This window comes from Phacochoerus africanus, chromosome 8 (genome assembly GCF_016906955.1).
Source record: "Phacochoerus africanus isolate WHEZ1 chromosome 8, ROS_Pafr_v1, whole genome shotgun sequence".
NCBI lineage: Eukaryota > Metazoa > Chordata > Mammalia > Artiodactyla > Suidae > Phacochoerus > Phacochoerus africanus.
The window spans coordinates 9,812,570-9,834,994 of NC_062551.1; the positions used below are offsets into that span (position 1 = coordinate 9,812,570).

Consider the following 22,425-nt stretch of genomic DNA (forward strand, 5'->3'; position numbering starts at 1 on the left):
CGGGCACGTCTGCCAGCCCCTGTGCCAGCTCCTCTCAAATACTCAGGGATAAGGAGACTTCACAGCCACATCTTGCTCTGAAATGCCTGGGGCCAGCTTTATAAAAGTGCGCCCAGCAGGTTGGCTGGAATCCCGCTGACGGAATGTTTCAGTGCCTCTGCTGCTCGCCACACAAGGTGGCCCCTGTTCTCATGTCTCACTTAGACTTGAAAAAATTTTCCTAGTGCATTTTCTACCTGGCTTCACTTTTCAGGGCACATCAGTTCACTAAGGGTTTTGCCCCCCTTTTTTCTTTTTTAAATTTAAAGTTCGGGAAGCTTGGGGGTCTCTCCGTGAGGACCCCAGTATTTAAATCTGGCTTGAAGCTCTGCAGTTCACTTCACGTTCAATGCCACACACACAAATCTAGAATTACCCTGTGTGTGTGTGTGTGTGTGTGTGTGTGTGTGATGCCAGAGCATCATCTGTGTGTCTGAGCACACTTATATGTCTATGCAGCTCAAGTTGAACTTGGGAAGGGTTTTCTCACAGGGAGTAACAGAGACGGTCAGAGTGGCTAGTCCATGGTCAAGTACAAGGCCCCCTGTTAGGATTGTGTGGCTTCATCAAGAATTAGATTCTCAGGGAAAACATGCCTTAGAATGAGAAGAAAATAAAGTCAGTGAATTTTTACCATAAGAATTTGGAGTTCTTGGGTGACCTAGCAGTTAAGGATTCAGCTTTGTCACTGCTGTGGCTCGGGTTCGATCCCTGCCCATGGAACTTCCACATGCTGCAGATGTGGCCAAAAAAAAGGGGGGGGGGGGTTTGGAGTTCCCTTCGTGGCTCAGTGGAAACGAACCTGACTAGTATCCATGAGGACGCAGGTTTGATCCCTGGCCTTGCTCAGTGGGTTAAGGATCTGGCATTGCCGTGAACTGTGGTGTAGGTCACAGATGAGGCTCGGATCTGGCATTGCTGTGGCTGTGGTACACCACAGAGTAGCCAGTGGCTACAGCTCCAATTCAACCCTTAGCCTGGAAACCTCCATATGCTGCAGGTGCAGCCCTAAAAAGACAAAAAAAAAAAAAAAAAGCATGTAAAACAGTGACTACTACTGTTATCTTGTAGGTCTCCACCAACCAACACTTTTCTCTTTGATATTATCCCAAACACTAGATGCTTTGAAGGAAATAGAGACATAATGGAGAAATTGAACGAAAGAGTTGGTATAATTATTCTTACCTCAACAGTGGGCTTTAAAGGAAAAGTACTGAGAACCAGGTAGGCTTTTGTGACAAAAGCAAGGAACTTGCATGGGTGTGAGCAAGATGGAGTGAGTTAAACCCTGGGGAAAGGCCCCTATGGGCTGCCTGCACCTCCACTGCTGTCTGGATGACCAGGTGCAGATGGAGCGCAGGGTTTGCAGATTTGGAAGGTCTGGAGGACCAAACCCACCCTCCCTCCCTCCATCCTTCCTTCCTTCCTTCCTTCCTCCTTCCTTCCATCCATCCATCCATCCATCCATCCATCCATCCATCTTTCTTGATAATGTAGAAAGAATCAAAGGGTGATTGATTCCTTCCAAATCTTAGGAAAACCAGTCTAATCCATCTTTATTTTCCTCCTGCTAATGCCACTCTGCAGCCTACTCCCATAGTGACATCCAAGAACACTGATGTTGCAAAGTCTAAGATAATTTAGCCATGTAAGTGTGAAATAAATAAAGATTTTGCTTCTAATAATGTAAATTCCCTGTCCCCATGTGTGTGATCTACATGTAGGCATTTGAGAGCATTTTGGAAACATATTGAACTGCCTTCACATCCTGCTTTCATCTGTGCAGCAGCTGTGTGATCTTGGGCAAGTCACTGAACCCCTCTGAGTCTTTTCTCATTTTAACAAAGGCATGCAGAATGCTTATTTTCCAGGACTGTTGGAAGGATTAAATGAGGTAGTGACTTCAGCACTTAGCACAATGTCCAGTGCGTAATAATAATAGCGATAGCAGTAATAGTAATCATATCTAAAATATCTGGGAATTCCTATTGTGGCTCAGTGGGTTAAGGACCCAACATGGTGTCCGTAAGGATGCAGATTCGATCCCTGGCCTCACTCAGGGGGATAAGGACCCAGCATTGATGCAAGCTGTGGTGTAGGTCACAGATGCAGCTCGGATCCCCTGTTGCTGTGGCTGTGGTATAGGCTGGCAGCTGGAGCTCCTATTCAGCCCCTAGCCCAGGAACGTTCAGGTGCCACAGGTGCAACTGTAAAAAAAAAAAAAAAATGGAATATATTTACAATAAATTATAACAGTATGGTAATGCCAGGTGTTTTTAGCCTTCACAGCAAGCCTCAGGGATACACATTCTCTCCATTTTATAGATGATTGAAACTAAGCCTCAGAAAAATTAATTGAATTTGTTCAGTGCCTCTCAAATCCCAAGGGCGAGAGTGGAATTTAAAATCTAGCTCTGCTTGACCCTGGAAGATCTCTCCTTTGACCTGGGCTGTGAAACATGTGCTTCGATTTGAAAGGGGAAAGGATCAATATTTTACAATTATCTTACGATTGATCCAGAAAGCTTCCTGCCAGCTTCTCAAATCCTTCTCTCTGATAAGAGGTTTCAGCTCATGAGTCCTCCTGGATCTTTGATCTGCGCTGCATTCAAACCAGGCTTACAAGGGCACAAAGTCTTTTTGCTTCAAAATAAATCTATATTGTTTTAAGCTCTTTCTCCTTTCCAGGAAAGCCTTTGACATGTTTTTGATTTGTTTTCTTTTAACCAAATCCTAAAGCCCATGCTCTCTTCTCTTTAGATGAATAAGCTTTATTTTTAAGAGCTGTTTTATTTTTTAATTATTTTCTGTAAGTCAGTCCAGGTTTTATGTTATTATTATTATTTTTTTTGGCTGCTTGGAAGCATGTGGAGTTCCCAGGCCAGGGATCAGATCAGAGCCGCAGTTGCGACCTGTGTTACAGCTGTGGCAATGCCGGATCCCTTAACCCACTGTGCCCGGTTAGGGATCAAACCTGTGGCCTGGTGCTGCAGAGATACCGCTGATCCCTGTGTGCCACAGTGGGAACTCACCGGGTTTATTTTTTTGTCATCGATTTTTTTTCTTCCCTTTTTTAGGGCCAAACCTTGTCATACGGAAATTCCCAGGCTAGGGGTCGAATCGGCGCTGCACCTGTGGCCTATGCCACAGCCAGGACAACACGAGAATGGAGTGGAGTCTGCAGTCTGTACCACAGCTCATGGCAACGCCGGATCCTCAACCCACTGAGCAAGGCCAGCCGTCAAACTTGCGTCCTCATGGATACTGGTCAGACCCTTAGCCTGCTGAGCCACAACGGGAGCTCTCTTGAGGTTCCCTTTTTGTGTTGGCTAGCTCTATGGGTTTTGGCAAATCACCACATAATGTCACGTATGCACCATTACAGTAGCATATGGAATAGTTTCACCAACCCGAGTGGGGTTTTTTTTCTAATTAAATATTTGAGCATTTGCCTCGTCCTCACTGTTACTGCCTGCTACTGCTGAGGGCTCCCTCGTGGCTGCTTCAACCTCCTACTCTCTCCTCAGATGGCCTCAATCCTTCACAAGCTTCACCTTCCCTGGCTGGGCCTCTCCCACAGTCACCTCCGGCTAGGGTCTCCCTCAGACACACAGTTTCAGTTGCCCACCTGATGCGTCCAGATGGCCGTCTCAGAGCCATCTCAAACTCACACGATGGTTTCTGGATCCCTCCCCTATTAATGTCCCATGAGTTCTACACAACCCTCTTTGGGAGCTCCCACTGTGGCTTAGCGGTAATGAACCTGACTAGTATCCATGAGGATGTGGGTTCGATTCCTGGCCTCACTCATTGGGAGAAGGATCCAGCATTGCTGTGGCTGTGGTGTAAGCCAGCAGCTGTAGCTCCCATTCGACCCCTAGTCTGGTAGGTTCCATATCCTGCAGGTATGGCTCTAAAGAGGAAAAAAAGGCTCTATTCATCCCAAGTCTTCCCATGACAGTTAATGTCCCCATCATCCCATTCAGGGGACCAGCTTCAAAACCCGGGGGTCATCTCTGCGCCCGCCTCTGCCCTTCCCGCCCTCTCCACGGCCTTGTCAGCAGCCAATGCTGTGGTTTCCGCCTCCGCCTACGTGCTCCCTCTCTCCTGACTTCACCGCGTCTTGGGTCGCCAAGAGCTCTTGTCCTCGCCCACCTCTTTGCTGAGCTGGAGCTGGGCTCTGCCCCAGCTCACCTGAAGGATCCATGTGTCTCTGAGGCAATTGTCACTCTCCTGTTCAAACCCTGGTCTTCCCCTTGTGCTGAAAACGAAGCCCAGACTTGCCTCTCATAGTTTCCAAGGCTCCTACCGGGTGAGACCTTGCCTGGTTCTTCCTGGTGGCTTTCTCTCGTCCTGGAGACCTGTCTTCACTTCTCTCCATCCACCCCCACTATGCCTTCCCACATGCTCTTTCTGTCACCCCTTCCCAAACTTGGCATGTGCCCGAATTAGTGTCTATGGCTGGCGCCTTCTAATAACCTAGGTCTAAACTGGCAATCACTTTCGCAGACACGCCTTCCGTAACTGCATAGTCTAGGAGGGTCCTACTCTGTTTTCTTCATCAGTGGCCTTGCTTCCTTTATAGCCCTGTTGCAGTTTGGTTCTTCTTTCTTTCTTTCTTTACTTACCTATGTATTTGTCTTTTTAGGCCCACACCCGCAGCATATGGAGGTTCGAAGGCTAGGGGTGGAATCAGAGCTGTCGCTTCCGGCCTACACCACAGCTCATAGCAACACCGGATCCTTAACCCACTGAGTGAGGCCAGGGATGGAACCCCGCGTCCTCATGGCTACTAGTCCAGTTCATTACCGCTGAGCCACCACGGGAACTCCTTGGTTGTTATTAAAATGTATTTGCTTAATGGACTTACTTGGTGCACGGCTGTCTCTCTGCCTGGGCTGTGAGCTCCCAGAGGGCGAGGACTATGTCAGATGACCCTGACTTTGCATGGAGTGCTTGGCACATAGCATGTGCTCAGTAAAATACTCACCATTTTGCTCTTTGCTTCCCTCCCTCCCACCTCCACATGAGGGTCCAGGAACAAGGCACTTGATCCAGGACACGGCATCTCCACTCGCGGAAGAATTAAGAGCCCGAGACTCATTTGGTAGAATAATATTTGCCTCACGCTAAGTCATCACTCTGCCCTGGGGAAGAAGCTGTAGGTGCTTGGCCCCGAGGCCAGACAGGGGTGGGACCCTTCCTTTCCCCTGGAAGGAGTCCCAGTCCAGGTCATCCTCCTTGAGGGAAAAACAGTGGAAACGTCTCCGTCTCCGTGATCACAGAAGAGGCGGAGGGGGCCCAAGGCAGGGGTGGAGTTGGATCTGAGAATATTCTCGAGGTAAGGATTTTTGTCCATGTCCCAGAGGCTGATCGACATCAGACATGCCCTTGCCCTTTGGGTCCCCCCCCCCCAAAAAAAAAAACCTCAAAAGGAAAAGCAGGCAAAGAAGTGCCAGTGATCTGAAAAAAAAAAAAAACACATCGAGACCCACACACACATCACAGATAACGGGGACAGCTGGCCCTTTTCCCATCCTGTCCCTGGAGAAGGCAGGCCTCACTGGATTTTCTCGGAGGCTGAACAGTTCCTTTTTGGCGGAACAGGGTGATGTCACCGGCTGTCTCCTGGGCCAGACCTGGGTTTCTGAAAGGGCTATTTAGGAAGAAGCCCACATTTATAGCCAGGGAACAGGAGCTCTAAAAATGTTGCCTTTAGTCAAAAAGTGTTTGCAGAAGATTTTAAAACTGTCACCAGGGTTTTGTTTTCCTTAATGAATTGCTGTTTACACCACCACATCCCCTGACCACCTGGGGTAACGGGTGTGTTTCTTCTAGCCCGTTGCTATTTTCAAGTCACTCCAGGCTGTTTGCCGGAGCGTCACATTCTAACAAACAAGCCCATGTGGCCTTGTGGCTGCTTGTCTGTGAACACTCAGGGCGGAACACGTCTGCAGGCTGTGTTTGGGGGTTCCAGGACAGCGTTCAGGGGCGCAGTGGGAATGAACTTAATAATTGTGAAATGGCACAGGCAAGTTGACATGTTTGCAGGGAAGGTTGATGACCGTGTATAGGCACGTTGTCTTCTTTCTACTCAGGGCTCTTACTGGGGCCTGGGGCTGGTGGACGTGGAGTTTGAATAGAGGGCTGGGGACCTGTAGGAGGGCCAGCAAAGACTCCGCTAAGATGGGGCAGCAGCGAATAGGCATAAAGACTCTGATACGCTGGGGTTAAAACTTCAGATCTGTCCCTTACTAGTTTTATGCCAATGGCCAGTCAGCCCTCTGAACCTCGGTCGCTCCATCTGTCTTGCAGAATGCTGGAGAAAACCAGAGCGTGGTGCCTAGAACACGCAAGCCACATCCTGTCACAGTAGGTGACCCGTCAGAGGGCTGCCTCGCTACACGATCCACATGCATGAGGCATCTGCCCGTGTAAGGTCCTCAGCCTCGTCCCTGCCCTGCCTCCAACCCCCTAGATTTGTCCCCATTTATATGTGCACCGAAAATACTTTTTTTTTTAAAGGGCCACCCCCACAGCATATGGAAGTTTCCAGACTAGGGGTTGAATGGGATCTGCAGCTGCTGGCCTACACCACAGCCACAGCAACACCAAATCTGAGCCTCATCTGCAACCCACACCATAGCTCACAGCAATGCTGATCCTTAAACCCACTGAGCAAGGGTGGGGATTGAACCTGCGTCCTCATGGATTCAAGTCGGGGTCCCTATGCTGAGCCACAATGGGAAATCTGAACACGCTTCTGTCTTAGACCTTCTTCTGCACACTTGGTACTAGTTTTGTGTCTGTCTCCCCCACATTTATTTCCTTGGGCGTGGATCTTGCCCTGTACTCTGATTTCCTAGAGCAGTGTTAACTGGTGGAAATGTCCCATAACCACGTGTGGCTGGTGACTGCCCTGTTGGATGGTACAATTTGGGGGCCTGAAATCTGGCTAGTGCTTCGTGGACACTTATACATGCATATTACACAAAATGGTACAATCAAGAGGATTTGGAGTAAAAAGATGAGTAATTTAGATTCATTTAATCTTAACTGTGCTAAGATTTTTTAAAATCTGAATATGGTGAGGAAGGCATTATTATCCCCATTTTATGGAAGATGAGACCTCGCCTTAGAGAGTCAAGTGGTTTTCCTTAGAATCCTCAATGTCTAAGCATCGGCAAACTGGGGTCTTGCACTCGGGGCTCAGCTGAGGTGCACCTGAAAGTGAAGGGGGCTTGGGGGCTTTGTCGGCTTACCTAGGAGGTCAGTGTGGAAATTTCTGGTAAAGTCAGGGCAGTGGACTCTCAAATTTGGCAGGGACGTGCAGCCATCCCTTTGAACTTGATGCTCAAGTCTCTGAGGCCATTTCCCTGTCAAACTGCTGTGAACCCGTCTCACTGCCTAGCCAGGTAGCCACTTCACTGCTAGAAGGTTCTACTCTGCCTTCCTTCTCCTCCATCTCTTCTCCCATCCTCCTGTGACCAGCTCTCTTTCTTGGAAACTCGTAAGGAATGGTTCCAACCCCTAGTTTAATTCATGGAGGGCCCCCCAAGGTTGCTGGGTCCGAGGCGCCCCGTGGCCCCTCTTCCACCATCGCAGGAGCCTCCTTGAGCTTACTTGGCACAGACTTTGCCCAAGTCCCTCTGCTCCGCCCGAGGCCTGGGGTAACTCCTCCTTGGAGCCGGTCTCCCGTGTGTGAGCTCATCCTGAACCAGCACCCTGCCCTCTTCCAGGACCAAGTGTTCTTCTGGCTCCAGGCCCTGCCTGCTTATGGGGCCTCTCAGACAGTGGCTGAGGCCACTGAATCCTTGGCCCCGAACAGCCAGGTCCCTCCCTTATGTCCTCGCTTCCCACAGCAACCTGCGGTCGTGGAAACCCTGTGGCTGACATCACCCGCATCTGGGGGCGAGTCGTGCCTCTTTCATTTGCTGGCTCTGTGCTTTGGGCAAGCCCCTTCACCTCTCTGATCCTGCTGTTCCTGCCCATTGGGAATCGTAATGAGTGCCAGCCTTAGGAAGATGAACAAGATGCCCTGAAAACAATCAATAGAGTGGCTGATACAGAAGAGATCATTCATATGTGGATTCACTCTTTTTTTCCTTTCCTTTTTTTTTATTAGAGTCTAGCCGATTTACAGTCTTGTGCCAATTTCTGCTGTACAGCATAGTGACTCAGTTATGCATATGTGTACATTCTTTTTCTCATATTGCCTTACATCATGTATTGTCTTCCATCCAAGCCCAAGAGATTGGACGGAGTTCCCTGTGCTGTGCAGCAAGACCTCATTGCTTATCGTTCTCAATGCATCAGGCAACGCCACACTGCTTTAGTCATTGTTATAGTTCGGTCCCAGCTCTTAACACCTTCGCCCTGAAGTGACTTCTCTCCAGCCAGCCTGCCCCCATCTGGCCACCCCCTCTGCCCCAACCCTCCCAGTGCTCACTGCCCTGAACAGTGCATTTTTCACGGAAGGCAAACACAAACACTGGGTCTGTTTTTCCGAGGTGTTCCGACGTTCCCAAGTTATTGTGAGTTGTGCCTGGCCCTGTTGCCAAGACAGTTGGCGAATACAAATAAGTCAGTGTTCGCCACCTCTGCCCTGAGAACGGGGTCTGTCCACAGTGGAAAAACCCTCTCAGTTCCTCTCTGTGGGCCTCCCAGGGTTGGATCTGGTGGAAAGAGTGTTCAACCTTCGGGTAACAACAGGGCGGTCCTTGTTCTTCCTCGGGATCTGGGGCTTGTGACTCTGCCTGTGCTCCCAAAAGGTGACTGCAGGTTGCAGAGTGAGCCATCAAGACGGTCCGCCTCTCTGGGTGTCACCTAATTTTCTAAACTCTAAGTCCATGACCGTCTCACTGGGGGAAATGAGTGACAGAACGCCAGTCATCCCGTGCTCCCCTCGAGTAGGCTCGCGCAGCCAGTCAAGCTGTTCCTTTTGGTCCAGGTGACATAAAAGGAATGGCCCTTGGGAACCCTTCCAGCTCGTGCTTCCTGAGCCTGGAACCCTGAGTAGGTAAATCGAGGCAGTTGTGTCCGTGGTATCTGTGTCTCAGAAGGAATGGGGAAAGGAAGCAAATGGGTGGAGAAATTGTATGTACAAGGCATTACTTACGCTTTTTTTTTTTTTTTTTTGGTCTTTTGTCCTTTTAGGTCCACACCTGTGGCATATGGAGGTTCCCAAGCTAGGGGTCGAATCAGAGCTGTAGCCACCGGCCTACACCACAGCCACAGCCACACAGGATCCGAGCCATGTCTGCAACCTACACCACAGCTCACAGCAACGCCGGATCCTTAACCCACTGAGCAAGGCCAGGGATCAAACCCGCAACCTCATGGGTCCTAGTCGGATTTGTTTCCGCTGCTCCACGACAACGAGAACTCTGCTTATGCTTCCTTTGACTTAGATGAAGAATGAGAAAGAGGGGAGTTCTCCTGGGGTGCAGTGGGTTGAGGATCCGGTGTTGTTACTGCTGTGGCGTGGGTTCAGTCCCTGGCCCTGCAACTTCTGCATGCCATGAGCACGGCCAACAAAACAAAACCAAAAAAAGCGAAAAAATCCGAGAGGAGGAGGAACGGCAGGAGTTGAGATAAGTTTGATATTGGACAGGTCAGACTTCAGGTTTTCATGGACCCCTCAGCTGTGTCTGTCTCGCTGCCCCTTGGCGATAATGGACACGGGAATGAGGTAGAAAAAGAGAGCTCCGCTGGAGAGTCAGTGACTTGTTAATAGAGAATCAAAGACAGTTAATAGCGGGAAACTAACGGTGAGAAGGAAGCCAGGGTGCTAAGACGGTGAAAAGAAGAGGCTCGGAGGATCCAAGGTTGCTGTGAGCTGTGGTGTGACTCATAGTCTCGGCTTGGATCTGGAGTCGCTGTGGCTGTGGTGTAGGCTGGCAGCTGCAGCTCCGATTGGACCCCTAGCCTGGGAACCTCCGTATGCCTCGGGTACAGCACTAAAAAAAAAAAAAAAAAAAGAAGAGGCTCAGAGAGAAATCCATAGGGTGCTAGATCTGGATGTTGAAGGGGTGAGGAGGGTCAGGGAAGGGGTTCAGGATTCAGAAAAGCCAGAGGAAAACTGCATTTCCCTTGACGGCGTCCACAACCAGTTTTTGGAGCTAAGCCGAAATTTCTTAGGGAGGAGGGAGAGAGCACTGGCAAATATGTCACAGAAGTGGAATAGGGAAAAGACTGGAAAGAAGCATTGGTTTGGGGAGTTAGAAAGTGCCTTGAAGCGGTTTCTGTAATGCATTAGACACAGAAGCCGGGTTACAGTAAGTATCGACTAAAAAGTTAATTTTTTTTTTTTTTTGGTCTTTTGAGGGCCTCACCAGTGGCATATGGAGAGTCCCAGGCTAGGAATCGAATCGGAGCTACAGATGCTGGCCTACACCACAGCCGCAGCAGCAGCAACGCCAGATCCCAGCTGGCAACCTACACCACAGCTCACGGCAACGCCAGATCCTTAACCCACTGAGCAAGGCCAGGGATGGAACCTGTGTCCTCATGGATGCTAGTCAGATTTGTTTCCACTGAGCCACGACGGGAACTCCTAAAAAGTTAATTTTTAAAATAGACTTTTTAGCAGAAATTGGCACAACACTGAAAATCAATTTTTATACTTTAATAAAAACATTTAAGAAATAAAAATAGGATTTTTTAAAAAAGGGAGTTCCCTTCTTGGCTCAGCAGTTAACGAGCCCGTCTAGGATCCATGAGGATGCGTATTCGATCCCCAGCCTCACTCAGTGGGTTAAGGATCTGGCATTGCTGTAGCTGTGGTGTAGGCCGGCAGCCGTAGCTCTGACTTGAGCCCTAGCTTGGGAACTTCTTTATGCAGCAGGTGCAGCCCTTAAAAAGAAAAAAAAAAATAGTTTCAGGTTGACAGCAAAATTGAGCGACAGGTACAGAGGTTTGCCATATACTCTCTATAGATAGGTCTCTGCCTGTGTGTTGGGGGCAGATGAGTCAGGTGTTTGTGTGCAAGAGGGCAGGGGCCCTGTCGCTCCCTCCACAGTCCCTGCCCCTCTCTGGGCCACCTGGATCCAGCCCCGCAATCTTGCGTGCACCTGGCTTGCAGTGCACAGGGCCATATACATCCATACCCGCAGGCTGATGGGCAGGAGCTGGGTCCCACCAAGGCCCTGTGCTGGAACAGCTGTGTCGGGTGCTGGTCAAGGCCAAAGACCCTGGAACCAGATGACCTTGAATCCTGGCTTTGAGTTGGCAGCAGTGCGTGGTTGCTGCAAGAGACGGTATAACAACAGTACCTACCTCTTAGGTGGAGATTAGATTAGTGACCATATGTAAAATGCTGTGGACAGTACCTGTCCAGTGGCAAGTGCTAACAGTGTTATCACATAGATGGGAATGTTGCGTGGTTCTAACCCTGGGTGGAGGTTTTCGTCTGCTGACGTGGGGCTAATTATCCATTTAGTGAGTTGTCGCAGAGCCTCTGCTGGCTACCTGGCCTTCTGATTCTCTGCTAATGTTGTAGGGGCAATAAGAACCTGGCTGGTGGCTCAGCGAACGTACCATGTAGAAGCCTCGGGTAGGTCTGCAATAGCCACACGGTTACCTTTTAGCCTGCCAACAACCCAGGCTGTCACACATTGTTTCAATGCTCCATGTGCTTTCATGTACCTTACCTGACACAACCTTCTCCTGTTGTTTTAATTTCCAGTCTTTCCTTTGTTATAAATACTGATGTGGAGTTCCTGTCGTGGTGCAATGGTTAACAAATCCGACTAGGAACCGTGAGGTTTCGGGTTCGATCCCTGGCCTTGCTCAGTGGGTTGAGGATCCGGTGTTGCCATGAGCTGTGGCGTAGGTCACAGACGTGGCTTGGATCCTGTGTTGCTGTGGCTCTGGCGTAGGCTGGTGGCTACAGCTCCGATTCGACCCCTAGCCTGGGAACCTTCATATGCCGTGGGAGCGGCCCTAGAAAAGGCAAAAAGACAAAAAAATTTTTAAAAATAAAAAAAATAAATACTGATGAGATGAACATCTTGGGGTATTAACATTTTGTCCCCCTCTGCTCCATCATTGTCTTAGGACACACAATTGTAGAAGTGGGTTTGCTGAAAGGCAGAAAGTTTACAACACAGACTGGAGCCTGGTTGTCTGGGACAACATCTGGGCTCTGCCACCAGCTCTCAGACCTTGGGCAGTTTTCTAACCCCTTCCACACCTTGCTTTCTCCCTTTTTTTTTTTTTGTCTTTTTAGAGCTGTACCCGCAGCATATGGAGGTTCCCAGGCTAGGGGTCCAATTGGATCTGTAGCTGCCGGCCTACACCACAGCCACAGCAACCCCAGATCCGAGCCACTTCTGCGACCTACACCACAGCTCACAGCAGTGCCGGATCCTTAACCCACTAATTGAGGCCAGGGATCGAACCTGCAACCTCATGGTTCCCAGTCGGATTCGTTTCCGCTGCACCACGATGGGAGCTCCCAGTTTCTCCATTTTCATAACAGGAGACAATAGTAGTCCTTAAAATACAGGGATATGGTGCAGCTTAAATACGTTAATACTTGTAAAGCACTTGGAAGTGTATTTAGCCCATAGTAAGCAATAATAAGTAATAATTAATAGCACTGGACCAAAGGGGATGAATATTTTAACATTCCTGATACCTATTGCTAATTATCTTCCATAGGAAAGAGGAGAAGGTCTTAGCTTGTTTCCTTCCCGGGGGGGGGGTGGGGTGGGAACAGTGACTGGATTGGGTCCGTTTCAGGACACACACTGGGCCCTATGGATCAGGGGTTCAGGTTCCTGATCCTTAAAGGGCTCCGTATGGGCGTGGGAGGCGCTTTCTTTTTGCCTCTTCCACGAGCACCCCTTTTTATGGGGGTAAAGTGCTGCGCTGTGGGTCTGGGCAAACTCTCTTGAAAAGGGGTGTACCCAAATTTCCCCACCAGGAAAAAAATACATGAGAGGCAGACCTCAGTTTTCTGTCTGAGGTGTGGCGAGGTCCTTCAAGTGAGGGAGCAAGACGGTGGGCCTAAGGGAGCGTTGTGCTGGTGTCTAGAAAAGAGTGCTCTTTTCCTCATGGGCAGAGCCTTCAGGGCTTCAAAATATGAACCAGCCTTTCTTTCCTTTCAGGAAACCACTAGCCCATCCATTTTGAATGTCTGGTAAACAGTGAAGGAGTCAGTGTTTTATGAGTGTCTCGTTTTCATCTCGGGCGTCTTTTCCAGCTTCTGCCTCTCCCCCAGTGAGCAGAGGGGCTGTCCAGTTTGCATTGGATGCTGCTTTCTGCCTGAAGGGTTCCTTCCAGTGGAAACCAGACAGGAACACTTCCCAGAGCATGGCTGCTTGGGTGTGGAGGCGGCAAGTCCAGGAGACAGGCTGATGGCTTTGAAAGAGCCACATTCACCACGCCTGCTTCCTTTTATAATTTATTTCTGCCCAAGGCGACTAGGCTAGCCTCCAAAATACATACCAGATAACTGGGATTGTTGTTGAAAAACCCAGTGCTTGCCTTGAATATCCTTCATTGGAAAGAACGGAGCAAACAGTCTCTGGCTTGGGTCTGTTGACAGGAGTTGAGAAGGGGTAAGCAAAAGAATTAGTCCTAATGACCAGAAATTGAAGGAGATGAGTCTATTGGACTTGAAAGCCATCATTAAAATTTTTCCATGAAAGAATACCGACCGACCTGGAAAATTCCCTAGTATCTTTCTAAAGGTACAAGTGCAGTTATAAAACAGAAGTTATGGGCTGGGGAGGAACAGGTTGAGGGATGTGTGTATGTATCCGTATGGATTAGGGATAGGTCAAAATAGCGAGAACAGTTACTTGTGGGCGCTCAGATTGTTTTTCTTCCTCTTTGGCTTTCCTAAGTATTCTGCATAAAGCACATATCAATATTTTATTTATCTTTTTATTTATTTATTTATTTATTTATTTGCTTTTTTTAGGGCTGCACCCTCAGCATATGGAGGTTCCCAGGCTAGGAGTTGAATCAGAGCTGTAGCTGGCAGCCTACACCACAGCCACAGCCATGCAGGATCCAAGCCTCGACTGCAACCTATACCACAGCTCACGGCAATGCCGGATCCTCAACCCACTGAGCGAGGCCAGGGATCGAACCTGCATCATCATGGTTGTTAGTCAGATTTGCTAACCACTGAGCCACAACGAGAACTCCTATTTATCTACTTATTTTTATGGTTGCATCCGCAGCACATGGAAGTTCTTGGGCCAGGGATAGAGTCTGAGCTGCAGCTTTGATCTATGCTTCAGCTGTGGCAGGATCCTTTAGCCCACTGTGCTGGGCTGGGGATTGAATCTGAGCTTCTGCAGCAATCTGAGCTGCTGCAGTCAGCCTCTTAATCCATGGTGCCACAGTGGGAACTCCCATATATCAGTGCTTTAAATGTAAACCTTTTATTGAAGTATAGCATATATATAGCAGCACGCCCAAATTATAAGTGTACAGCTTTCCGATTCTTCATAAAATGTGATGATGGCTGTGCCACCATTAAATAAAAGCAGCAGAACAGTCCCAGCACCGCAGATGCTGCCTCGTGCCCAGTCCTGGTCCCTGTTCTTTAAAGGGTTAATCGCTGCAGTGGTTTTGGAAGCTGTCAGCTCAGCCTGGCTCCGCTGTGTTTCCCAGAATTCCCTTCCCTGCTCGTTTTGGGATATGACGGGCACCCGATTTCCCTGCAAGACACCCATATCAACAAAGTGGGAGGCAGTGAGAGAAGGATCGGGGTTCTGGGTCGTGCTCGCGGTGTCCAGCGTGTCCTCCTCCTCTTCCACTTGACCTTCCATCTTCCCTTCCCCACGGCCTTCCCTGTGGACCTCAAGCTCCAGCCTCAGACATGAAGACAACAGCCTCACTTGCAGAGAGTGGAACCAGTTTCTGCAGTGGCGTGAGGTCGAGTCCCGTAATGAACCCTTTAAGTCCTGTATGTGTGCACACAGGTGTATGTCCCCGTGAATGATCCTGACTTTGCACACTTGGGAGCCCCTCCTACCATGGGTCGGACTAACCTGTGTCACCGGGAGGGTGTTCTTGAAATGGGGGCACGGGACTTCCAAGAGGAGGTCATAAAAGACACTGCGTCTTTTAGCCCTCTCTCTGGGGTTTCTTGCTCTGAGAGAAGCCAGCTGTCATGTCATGAAGACAGCCAGCCAGCCAGTCCTCTAAAGAGGTCCATAATCCCCAGAACCACCCAGCTCCCAAATTCCTGCCGCAAAGAAACTACATGAGATAATGTATGTGTATTACTTTGAGTTGCTAAATTTGGGGGTAATTTGTTACACAGCATTAGGCCCACAGAATTGTGAGTAAATGAAATGGTCATTTTGTAAGACCCTTAAGTTTGGGGATGGCTCATTACCTAGCAATAGTATAAAAATCCTGACAGTCATGCTACAAATTTGAATCAGTTAGGGGTTGATTATAGTTATATTTCTGCTTCAAGTAACAGTGTGTTGAACAAATACGTACAATTTTCTCCCATAATAAGAGAAATCTAGAGGGAGACAGTTCCAGCGTGGGCTCAGGGGCTCAGCATTTGGGTATTCATGCAATGTCTTTTGCAACTCTGCAGGCCTTCCTCTGGGGTATAAGATAGCTGCAGTGGCTCCAAGCATCACATCATGTTGAAAGCTGCGATCCTGGGGCTTTGTAGGACAGAAAGATGGTCTTCACATGCTTCCCTTTTCTCAGAAAAGGAAACTTGCTCTCAGATGTCCCCAACTAGATTTCTCCATATGTTTCATTGGCCAGAGAGGGGCCACAGAGTCATCTGTAGGCAGGAGCTAGGCCTACTTCTCTGACTGCAAGGACATTGTACAAGATTGTTAGACACAGCATGGATTCTATTAGCAAGGGCAAGGTCAAGGGGATGGCTTTTGGACAGACAACCAGTGGGGTTTGCCACCAAAATCTCATTTTTTTGGTAGATTTTTGCTACCAAAATCTCATTTATCTCTCAGATTTCCACCTTTTCAGGAAGGGCTTCTCTTACTGTCAGAACCCTCTTTCAAACTCTCGGGGTATACTGTCATGTGGATAGTTTGTTATTTAACTATGCGTGTTTCTCTTGTTACACTGCACATCTTATGATTAGTACCCAAGGATGCAGGGTCTGGCACATGTGACTCCAAGTTCATTCTCCTCCCCGACTCTGCCTCTCTTGTTCGTTTTTGCTATTTCTGATCCATAGAAATCGTTGTGAGAAGTAAGGTTTTCCCATTTCCCACTAACTTTTACTTGTAAATAAGTCCCAGGGATGTTCAGTTGACCTGTTGGGCATGACTGTTTAATAAAGCAAGATGTTGGCTATGTAAATAGAATGTTCTGCTCTGAACAAGAAGTCCCATGACGAGGGGATTGGATTTCTCCTTTATTAAACTGACAGGACTTGATTAAATATTAATTGGACTCTCTTGGAAACAGGGTCTGAGATTAGTGATATAATTGAGGCTCAGCTTCATAACTCAGAACTCATGCTCCTTACTGCTGCCTCTGGAATAATAACGCCACTTTCCCCAAGGCTTGTCAGGTCAAGGAGAATAGATGGGGGTGAGGGGAGAGGACCCGTGTCAGACCTGGTTTGCTGGGCAGAGGACGGGGAAGGCCACAGATTGGTTTTGACTGGAGTCCGGTGCCTGTCTGGATTCCTCTTGCAGCTTTGTCCATTTGTTAAGGATTGGTTGGGTCTTGCTCTATGCCAGGAAGTGTTCCAGGTACTAGGATAGAAAGTAAACCGCATAGACAGAACCCCTGCCCATGTAGAACTCATTTTCTCGATGCCTACTCTTTTGAGAACCATCGCATGTGCTCTCAATGAATGCTCACAGTTTCCTGTGTGTTATAATTTATTATCTCCATGATGAACATGTAGAGCTTTTTTTCTGCCTGGCATGCTTTTGTCCTCTTACTGACAAGACCTCTGTCGTAAGAAACAAATTCTTTGTGATTTGAATGGAGACGAACAGCTCCCATTCCTGTATTCCATACTGGAGAGTTAACCAGATAGGACCAGCTGGCAAATCTTATCTCCAGGCCAGGCTAGAGTCCTCTCTGGGGTTAGACCATCAGAATTATTGACATGACTTGATTCCCTCCTGCAGAGTTCCCTGGTGGCCAATGGGTTAAGGATCTGGTGGTGTCACTGCTGTGGCTCTGGTCATTGCAGTAGCTTGGATTCTGTCCTTGGCCTGGGAACTTCCACATGCCATAGGCATGGCAAAGAAAAAAAAAAGAGAGAGAAAGAGAGAGTCTTTGGCAGACAAAGATTTACATGTTACCCCCTGCCCCCACTCAGCCCTGAGACACACACACACACACACACACACACACACACACACACACACACACAACAGTCTCACTGCCATCTTTTGAGATTCTGGATTCAGTTGTGCTAGAGTCAAATATTTCTCAGACTCACCTGCGTACTTTCTCTCTCTCTTTTTCTTTCTCCTTCTCTTTCCCTCGCTCTCCTTTCCTTTCTACTTTCTCCAGTTTTCAGGCAGTAGTTAATGAACACTCTTAGTTTCCCTTTGCTGTGGAATAAATTGCCACAAACTTAGAGGCTCAATTATTTTAAGCCTAAATTTATTATCTCAGCTTCTCTGGATCAGGAGGCTGGGCTCGGCTAGCCCTCTGCTCAGGGTCTCCCAAGGCTGTAGTCAAGGTATCCGTTGGCTTATGTGCTCATCTGGAGGCTTGACTGGGGATGAGTCTTCTTCCAAGCTCATTCAGATTGTTGGCAGAATCCACGTCCATGGAGCTGCCCCTACCCAGGACCCATTGTAGTGCTGGCGAGGAGCCAGGGGCCACTCTTACCCAGGGGCCACCCATAGCTCCTGGCCACGTGGTCCACTCATCAGCTCTCTCTCAGTGCAGTGCCTACTTTTAAGCCAGCAAGGGGCATCTCTTGCTGCAGTTTCGCTCACCTCATCTAGGGAATGACATCATTACATTTGCGACATTCCATTGGTCAGAAGCAAGGCCCCGTCACAGGGAAGGGGTTTGGCTCACTGAGGGTCACCAGTGAGAATTTTTGCCCCCAATATCTACTTTTGGTACCACACCGTGGAATACCAAACTGCCAATAGGGACAAAAAAGATGCTCCTGCCTTCTCGAAGCGTTCGTTGTTATAGGCTTGGAGTTTGTAAATTATATAAGCTAATAAAATATCCCCCATCTCCCATTTTTTTCTCTTAAACTAGCTTGAGTTTTGGCAGCAGAAAGAATCTCAATTGATACATCTGCATTGTGTAGATGGGACAAATTTGTAGGTTGTGGACGCACAGGATCCTATCCCTGGGCTCCTCCACGGGGCCCCTAATCATGGAATCGGGAAAGACTTTGGGGTGAGGTTTTTTGAGGTTAATTGTCTCTTATCTTGGCTGCACTGACCTTAGGCAGGCATGTCACCTTTTCCAGTCCCAGCTTCCTCATCTTTGAAATGAGCATTTTAGTACCTATCCATTATTGGCCTGTTTTGCATGGCTCGTATGTGACGGTGTTTCCAAGACCAGTTTAGACCAAGGTCAATATTGCTAATGGTACTTGGAAACCAGCATCAGGGGCACTGTAGGCTGTTTCTGTGCCAACTGGTAGTTTACCTTGATCTTCCCAAAGTAAGCACCTTGAGAGTGGGGACTCTGGCTTTTTGTAGCATCTGTGCCTCTCCTGTGCCTACAACACAGAGTGTACTAAACGCATGCTGGCTCACCTGGGATCTTGCACATTCTTTCATTCAAGTGTTTGTGGTAGAGAGAAAAATGGCCCCTCAAAGATGCCTATGTCCTAATCCCTGGAACCTTTGCTTGTGTCAGGTGTCATGTCGGAAGGGACCTTCCTGACGTGATAAATGTTAGAGACATTAAGACAGGGAGAGTATCCTGGATTATCTGGGTGGGTTTTTGTAAAGGGAAAAGGCGGGAAGTTCCTGTTGTGGCTCCGTGGGTTAAGAACCTGACATGGTGTCTGTGAGGGTGCTGGTTGGATTCTTGGTCTTGCTACAGGGTTAAGGATCCGGTGTTGCTTTGACTGTGGTGTAGGCCAGCAGCTGTAGTTCTGATTCGCCCCCTAGCCTAGGAACTTCCATATGCTGCAGGTGTGGCCCTGAAAAGAAAAAAAAAAAAAAAAAAAAAAAGAGGAAGACATAAGGGTCAGAGTTAGAAGGAAGGCCAAGTGATGCTGGAGGCAGAGACCTTGATGCCATGGCTGGGAGGGACCACCACCTAAGGGCTGGGGGAGGCCACCAGCAGCTGGGAAAGGCTAGGGGTGGACTCCTCCCTCGAGCCTCCAGAAGGAATGCAGCCCTGTTGACACCTCTATTTGGGGCCCCTAGGATACAGTTTCAAACGTCAGAACTCTAGAACTGTGTGGTAATAAATGTATGTTGTTGTAAGCTGCTAAATTTGTGGCAACTGGAAACTTGCCCAGGGCTGGGTGGTGTGGTGTTAATTGTATGGCCACAGTGTGTGCAGGTGTCACTTCCTACCAGCTCACCAGAATTTTAATTTTAATTTTTTTTTTTTGAATTTTAGGAGCTCCCGTTGTGGCTCAGTGGTTAATGAACCCAACTAGCGTCCATGAGGACGTGGTTTGATCCCTGGCCTCGCTCACTGGGTTAGGGATCTTGCGTTGCCCATGAGCTGTGGTGTAGGTTGTAGACACGGCTCAGATCAGGCATTGCTGTGGCTGTGGTGTAAGCCGGCAGCTGCAGCTCCGATTCAACCCCTAGCCTGGGAACCTCCATATGCCATGGGTGCGGCCCTAAAAGTCAGAAAGACAAAATAAATTTTTTTTTGAATTTTATCCATATATACTTGATTTACAATGTGTTAATTTCTGCTCTATGGTGGAGTGACTCAGTTATGTTTGTGTGTATATATATGTGTATTCTTTTTCATATTCTTTTCCATTATCGTTCATCACAGGATATTGATTATAGTTCCTTGTGCTCTACAGTAGGACCTTGTTATTTATCCATCCTATATATAATAGTTTGCCTCATGCATTTTTATTTAAAAATTTTTTTTAAATTAAAGGATACTTGATTTACAATGTTGTGCCTATTTCTGCTGTACAGCAAATTGACTCAATAATACATATATACACATTCCCTTTCTTATTATCTCCCATCATGGTCTATCCCAAGACACTGGATATAGTTCCCTGTGCTGTACAGCAGGACTTCATTGCTAAAAATATGGAACGCTTCATGAATTTTCCTGCCATCCTAATCTTCTCTGTATCTTTCCAATTTTAGTGTATGTGCTGCTGAAGTGAGCTCCAGAATGCATTTTTATTTTTATTTTATTTTATTGCCTTTTTTTTTTTTTTTCCAGGCCGCACCCGTGGCATATGGAAGTTCCCAGGCTAGGGGTCTAATTGGAGCTACAGCTGCTGGCCTACGCTACAGCCCCAGCAACACAGGATCTGAGCCGCGTCAGTGACCTACACCACAGCTCAGGGCAACGCCGGATCCTTAACCCACTGAGCAAGGCCAGGGATCAAACCCGCGTCCTCATGGATACTAGTCAGGTTCCTTAACCACTGAGCCGTGACGGGAACTCCCAGAATGCATTTTTAAATGTGGAAATTTTTTTTTCTTTTTTTTTCTTTTATTATTTTTTTTGTCTTTTTGCTATTTCTTGGGCCGCTCCCGCGGCATATGGAGGTTCCCAGGCTAGGGGTCCAATCGGAGCTGTAGCCATCGGCCTACGCCAGAGCCACAGCAACACGGGATCCGAGCCGCGTCTGCAACCTACACCACAGCTCACGGCAACGCCGGATCGTTAACCCACTGAGCAAGGGCAGGGACCGAACCCGAAACCTCATGGTTCCTAGTCGGATTCGTTAACCACTGCGCCACGACGGGAACTCCAAATGTGGAAATTTTGCTAGCTTACCATCAAGCTCTTGGTAGCATGATGTATGGGATTATTTATAGAGATCAGCAGCTACAAATTGGAACTTAAAAAAAAAAAATTCTGGAAAGCTTTCTTGCCAGTGCACCACTGTGGGTGGGTGTTTGTGTATTGTGGGGGGAGAAACTGGGACTGGGTGGAAATATACATGGTAGTGACTGCAGCGGATTCTAAGGACCTTGAAGTCCAGTGTCATGCCTTGTTTATCTCTAAAACTTGCCTTCCCGTGCTTTGTCCGCTGGGGGCTCCCAAAATATTTATTAAACAAAAATTTTAAATGTTAAATGTTATTTAACAACTGACTTTAGATAGGTATGGGTTTTTTTTGGTTTTTTTGTTTTCGTTTTAGATCCGCATATGAAGGTTCCCAGGCTAGGGGTTGAATCGGAGCCATGTCTGTGACCTACGCCACAGCAACGTGGGATCCCCAACTCACTTAACAAGGCCAGGGATCGAACCCACATCCTCATGGATACTAGTCATACTCATTTCCATGGAGCCACTGCAGGAATTACAGGTACTGGCCTTTCAGTCTTGGCCTGATGCATCTTATTGTGGGACTAGCAGCCCAGCGTCAGCAGAAAACGCTGGGACTTGGAACCTATCTGGACCTGGATCTAAGAGCCTGGCCTCACACTGATTAGTCATGTGACCAGGGAGGTAACCTAGTGAGTCCAGTTCCCTGGCCTGGAAGATGGAGATGATACTTCACAATGTTGTGTGAGGATCTGACACAATAATGGATGCAGAGGGAGTTTGTAAACCGTAAAGTGCTCCATAAATAGATATGCTGGTAGCACAGAAAACTGGGTAGGAGCCTCATGGCTTTCAGCTTGGTGTGTGTGTCTCCAAGTAAGAAATAATTATCTGGAGTTCCCATCATGGAGCATTGGAAGGGAATGCGACTAGGAACCATGAGGTTTTGGGTTCGATCCCTGGCCTCGCTCAGTGGCTTAAGGATCTGGCGTTGCTGTGAGCTGTGGTGTAGGTTGCGACGCAGCTCCGCTCTGGCAAAGGCCGGGGGCTACAGCTCCATTAGACCCCTAGCCTGGGAACCTCCATATGCCACAGGTGCGACCCTAAAAAGAAAAAAGAAAGAAAAAAGAATGAAATATCTGTGAGAGAGCCTATCCTAGGCTTTGCGAATATGGAAGTGCAGGACCCGTCCCTCTCTGGGCAGGTTTAGTGCTAAAAAGCCCCACAAATGTTTCCCATTACGCCCCCTGTTGGGTGGAGAAAGGAGTGTTTGATACGTGTTCAAGGAGTTGCAGTGGGACTGTGTGTGGTCACACCCACACCCCCGGGGCTCAGTCTCATCACTGAGAATGCGCCAAGGAAGTGATTGGTAGGACTCCTTCCAGCTCTGAGAGGCAGAGCCCCGCAAGGTCCACGCAGCACGGTGGGTCCCTCACGAAGGTGTGCTGGGTGGATGAATTAGAGCCAAGGGGAGGTTGAAATAAATTAGCC

At 48.3% G+C, this 22,425-nt stretch overlaps 1 pseudogene; it reads right to left on the bottom strand.

Annotated features, from left to right (window-relative positions):
* Nucleotides 1–20,231: 20,231 nt before the first annotated feature.
* On the bottom strand, nt 20,232–20,321 carry LOC125134761 (uncharacterized; annotated as a pseudogene).
* Nucleotides 20,322–22,425: the final 2,104 nt, after the last annotated feature.